We start from the raw sequence: 6,119 nt of genomic DNA, 5'->3' as shown, positions 1-6,119 counted from the left end.
TCATTCAGTTAGGCATTGGGTAACTCAATGTAATTGGTTTGAGGGCCCAAGTCATTGGTATCCATTTCAACACCAGATTCTTTTTTCTTTCTTTCTTTCTTTCTTTCTTTCTTTCTTTCTCCCTTCCTTCCTTCCTTCCTTTCCTTCTTCCTTTCTTTTCCTTTCCTTTCCTTTCTTTTCCTTTCCTTTCCTTTCTTTTCCTTTCCTTTCCTTTCTTTTCCTTTCCTTTCCTTTCTTTTCCTTTCCTTTCCTTTCTTTTCCTTTCCTTTCCTTTCTTTTCCTTTCCTTTCCTTTCTTTTCCTTTCCTTTCCTTTCTTTTCCTTTCCTTTCCTTTCTTTTCCTTTCCTTTCCTTTCTTTTCCTTTCCTTTCCTTTCTTTTCCTTTCCTTCCTCCCTTCCTTCCTTCCTTCCTTCCTTTCAGAGAGAGAGTGCAAGAGAGTGTGAGAGTGACCAAGTGTGAGCAAGGAGGGGCGGAGAGAGAGGGAGAAAAAATCTTAAGCAGGCTCCATGCTCAGCGCAGAGCCTAATGTGGGGCTTGATCTCACAACCATGAGATCATGACCTGAGCCAATCTCAAGAGTTGGACATTCAACTGACTGAGCCATCCAGGGACCCCTAAGTGTGCTTTTCTAGTGACCAGAATGCCAACAGAATTCTTTCACCTTCCTCAGATAAACATGGGGGAAACCCACCAATTACTGTCTGGAGTTTATGTCCATATTTAGCACATGAGGTATTTATTAATCAGTATTCTCTTTCTCTCTCTTTCTCTTGGCTATGTCCTTAAATCCTACAGTTCTTAAAGAAATATATATTAAATTATGACCCAAACATCGATCTGTTGGTAAGTTGAGAAAGTACTGATAAATAAAAAATTCTGTGTTGCTGTTAACAATGTCTTTCACTAACTGTGATTTATTTTGCTGAGTCACAGAAGTCAAATGGTTTTATTTTAACTTTAAAACGTTCTTTGATCTTTTGCTCACAATTGGAAAAAAAAAACCCAAAGTTGCTGAGTCACTGTTGAAAATATTAATTTTTTCCTCCTTTTGGCCTCCTTTTAAGAGAAAATTACTCAGGAGGTTGACTATTTGAAACCAATGAAACAGAGTGACATAAATGTGAGAAAAGAGAAGGTATGAGAGATGGATAATGATGGTGATAAAAACGCATGCTACTGTGGCATTTTCAAATTACTTGGCGATCAATTTGACTACTGGCTTTGAAATTTATTCATTATCTCAAATGGCCGAGGCTGCGTGAGTTTGCTGGTGTTGTGACATTGCCAGTAGTGACTCCTGCCAGTACCTCAGAAATATTAATAGAATAAGGCTTGCTCTGCACCCAGGACCGTACCAAGGCCCCTGGGATAAAAAGATAATTGAACTAGATCCAGCCTCACTCCTGTCCATTCACAGCCATTCGGGGAGGTGGGACATTGCAATCTGAAGGGAAGCAGGGGGCCCATAAATCTGAATGCTGTGCAGTCAATACTAGGCTGTGTGGCTCAGAATTCAAACTCATCTTCTAACTTCTTTACTTGAGTAAATTTAAGCGGATGCCAACATGCCGAAGTCCATAGTGCTGCTTCCTTTAATCAGTGTGTTAGAATTCTCCTTCGTAATCTCTTTCATCAATGTTATAAACTGTACAAGAACAAATTTAGGGCAATATTTATACCATTTTTCTTATGAGAGGAATTTAAAAAGGGTTTGAAGGCAGGGGCACCTGGGTGGCTCAGTCGATTGAGCACGTAACTCTTGATTTTGGCTCAGGTCACTGTATCTCAATTCATGGGTTTGAGCCCCATGTCAGGCTCTTTGCACTGACGTAGTGGAGCCTACTTGATTCTCCCTCTCTCTCGCTGCCCCTCCTTCGCTCGCGAACTGTCTCTCTCAAAATAAATAAATAAACTTTAAAAAAATAAAAAGGTTTTGAAGGCCAGGCTGAGTATATGGTTTAGGGTATCGATCCCATGGTCAGCTCTGTAGTTAGAATATTTAATTATTAATTTGCTTATGCTATACATTAAAAAATACATGTATAAAAGGATGTTATTTTAGAGGTGTTGCTTTTCCTAGGCTCGTCTCTTTCTAGAGTACAACACTTTATAATCTGCCTCCATTAGTGAGGACATCACCTTTCTAAATGTTTGTATGATGCCATCAGTGGTTGGGTCAAAAGTACCCATTTGCTTAACACTGAAAAAGTTATTTAAAAAAATATATTCTCAGTGTGTTGTTGAGGTCTGCACAACATAACCACTCAGCATGTTGCTTTGCAGGTGATGTTTTAAAAGTTGCTTTACAAAACCTCCCATTGAATTTGTATTAAATTTATTACTCCCTAGTTTTTTCAGCTGAGTACTCTTTTTTAAAAAAAAAAATTTATTGACAGAATGAGCAGGGAGGTGCAGGTTGGAGGGCGGACAGGGGATCCAAGCCAATAGCACAGAGCCCGATGCAGGGCTTGAACTCACAAACTGCAAGATCCTGACCTAAGGTAAAGTCGGATGCTCATCCAATTGAGCCACCCAGGTATAAGTAGTTTTATACATCTCAGACCAACACTGACTTCGGTCATGTCAGGCATTAGTGGCAAAGACTGTAATGCTCACCAAATATGACCTGTCTTTTGCTACATTTTCCAGCGCTCTTGCAATTAGCTGAGATTCAGTGAGAGTCCTGGTCAATGTGACATGAGGAGCAAGTGATTGTGTCTCTTCCTGGCATGGGATAGAGTACAGTCCATGGGCAAACTTCTAGTACCATTGTTGGCAAGCCACATACTCCTTACGAGATAATGGAGTCTCTGTTGTCCTGGATTCCTGAGTGACCTTGTGGAATTGAGGTCTGCCAACCCAGAAGGACCATATAGTATGAGCAGGAAAGAAACAAGTTGTGTTAAGCCAAGGAGACTCTGATGCTATTTTGTACCACAGCATAACCTTGCCTCTCTTCACTAACTATTCGTCTTCCTGAAAAAAATAAGGTAAGACAAGAGCTGGGGCACCTGTCTGGCTCAGTTGGTAGAGCGTGGGACTCTTGATCTTGGCGTCATGAGTTCGAGTTCCACATTGGGTGTAGAGATTACTTAAAATTAAAATCTTAAAAAACAAAACAACAACAACTGAGAGAATGCCCTATCATGTGAGATACAATGGTTTAGACTTGAATAAAAAGTCACTCACAATTTAGTAAGAAATAGTTTGAGAACATATTTTACCTTATATGTAAGGCATATAGTATGCCTTATGTTTTTGCAGAAACAGGAGGCCTGTTTAAGGTCATGTCTTTAAAGAGCCCCTTTTAGGATTGTAAATCATTATTCATCACATACTAATAAATTATGTTCATGCTGATACCATTTCCAGCAGGTCCACTATTTGCCATGTGGCCAATAACATCAACAGCTGGTCACTGTATTGTCATTTAGAGCAGATTTAGTACAGGACTCTGAAAAATAATAGTCTTTAGATTGCTGGCATGGGGACCCACAATTTTCTCAGAAGGTCTGTGTAAACATTTACCCAGATTCATTCCCAGGCTCAGAACTGGATGGTTGAATGCCAGAATTGTGAGTAAAGTTCACCCAGACGCACTTCTTTTTGTACCTAAGACATAATTTCAGATAACAGTCCCTGTCCATGATAGAATCCCATTTCTCCTCAAAGTGTTTACCCATAATTTCCCCAAAGACGCCTCACATGTGTCCCCCCCACCCCCCGCTCCGTTTGTCACCTGTGGGCACCAAGCCACATCTGCTCTTTCTCGGACTCTTACTCTAGCTTTCTCTGGCTCACAAAGCTGCTAGAGCGTGGGTCTACGTTGAGTGTGGAGAACCCCTGCCCTTTTCCGTCAGGAGGCCCTGTCTGCGCTCGGGGATTGTCTCCAGAGTCTTCAAAAATCCATAAAGTTGTGTATTTTCAGAGGCGTGAAAGCCTTACCAGCTCTGAGCACACTGTGTCATTTGGGTCATGGAGGAATTCTGCTTTGTCTTGAAAATCTCACAGAAAAAAAATCTCTAAGCAGCGTTCTACATTATAATGCTCGGTCTCCTAATAATGGGGTTGGTCAAACTCAGGAATCTGGGAGAGAAATCTATAACACCCTTCACCCTTGGCAGCTTTTTGCTGGTGTGATATCCCAATGGAAAACCTTTTCCTTCTTCAAGGATACAGCCTGACATGCCTTTCCCTGGACATTGCATGCGTAGTCGTCTGTTCGTGTGTCTGGAAGGTGCAAGTATCAGTACCAGCAGAAGATATACCCTGTTAAAACTGAATCCCACCCTGCACATGGTTTTACTCTTTTGTGACGGCGACTTGGTTTATCTTCTATAGGGTGTCGTACTCCTATCAAAGAGACTGAGGACACTTGAAAAGGACTAATCTGGGTCTTTCAAAGGAAACCACCATAGGGTTTACAGAAATCTGAAAAAAAAGAAAGATTTACTTACTGGAAAATCTCCAGTTGAAAGGTAAAACAAGTGTCCATCAACAGATGAATGGATAAACAAAACGTGGTGTATTTATACAATGGAATATTGTTTGGCCTTAAGGAGGAATGAAATTATGACACCATCCTACCACATGGATAAACCTTGAAAACATTATGCCAAATGAAGGAAGCCAGATGGCAAAGGACAAAAACTCTATGATCCCACTTATGTGAGGTACTTAAAACAGACAAATTCATGGAGACAGAAGGTGAAATGGAGGTTATCAGAGGCTAAGAGGTGGGGGCAGGGAATAGCAAGTTTTTGTTTAATGGCTCCCAAGTATCTGTTTGGGGTGATGAAAAGTTCTGGAAATGGATGATGGTGATGATTTGTTAACCTGGCATTGTGAAGGTACTTCATGCCTCTGACCTGTATGCTGAAAAATAGTTAAAATGGGAAATCCTTGTATGTTTAATTGCACACACAAAATCTCCAAAGGTCCTAATCCTAAGAGTATGTATATCATTCTCCTGGAGGAGAAGCCAGGGGGTTGAGAGATGTTGATTTGCCTTTGCTAGATTGTCAACTGCTTGAGGACAGGAGGTTATCTTGTCATTGTAAATGCCACAGTAGCTGTGAGAATGCCTTCACTATAGCAAGACTCCACGAATCCTGGCTGAATTGAATTAGATGGCGGCCTACAGGATTTTTTCACCTGAATTTGCCTTTGGAGGAGAGGAGTAAGTAAGTTTCCTGATCGAGTACAGGGAAATGCTTTTAAAGGCTGTTTTCTTGGAATAGTTTGTATAGGCTTGCCAGTGTTTGACTGCGGGCTCCGTGCTCGGAAACTTGGGTGGGAGCCAGGCAAAGCAATGAGAGAGAAGCCATAGGTCGAGGTGTGAGTGGTCGGAATTCAATCTGATGTGGGGCCCTGGCAAAGGGATGTTCAAAGGTTAATAGCACACAGATATTGGCTTTGAAAAAGAACATTCTTTGAGAGAACCCAAAAGGAACAGACTTGATTGGAATTGATTGTACAGAATCTCTACTGTGTAAAAAGGAAAGATAAGTGGAAGGCACTGAGGTTGGATAATATTCCTCTTTCACTACCAGAAATGAAAGCAGCCAATGTTTATAGCAGCTGAACTTTCCCAAAAATTTGTTTAGAAAGACTCTCTTCTTGGATATTCCCCTTTGACACCAATGATATGTCTACATGCAAAGATAAAATAAAATAAAATAAAAGTAAAATAAAATAAAATAAAGTAAAGTAAAATAAAATAAAATAAAATGGTTTTCTTGGAGGCTACACTCCTAGGGGTCTACAATGTGGCACTAGATTTTACAGCATAGCTTGAAACTTTATTTTATAACTGAAATTTAATCAAATAATTTTTCCTTTAGATCATTCCTTACAGGTAACACATGAATACATTCTCACTGGATTAAAAATTCAGATACCAGCTGAAGGACACAGAGTTAACATGGAAGTATACCTCCTTCTAATTCTCCTGCCTGCCTGCCTGCCTGCCTGTCTGTCTATCTATCTCTCTATCATCTATCTTTATCTGAGGGGGGAAGAGGGAGGGAGGGAGGGAGAGAGAGCCAGAGAGCGTAAGAGGGAGAGAGCAGAGAGGAGAGAGAGAATATCTCAAGTAGGCTCCGTGCTCAGTGCAGACC

Source organism: Crocuta crocuta, unplaced genomic scaffold (genome assembly GCF_008692635.1).
Source record: "Crocuta crocuta isolate KB4526 unplaced genomic scaffold, BGI_CrCroc_1.0 scaffold218, whole genome shotgun sequence".
NCBI classification, from domain to species: Eukaryota; Metazoa; Chordata; class Mammalia; order Carnivora; family Hyaenidae; genus Crocuta; species Crocuta crocuta.
The sequence above is the reverse complement of the archived record's forward strand: the minus strand, read 5'-3'. Positions refer to the sequence as shown.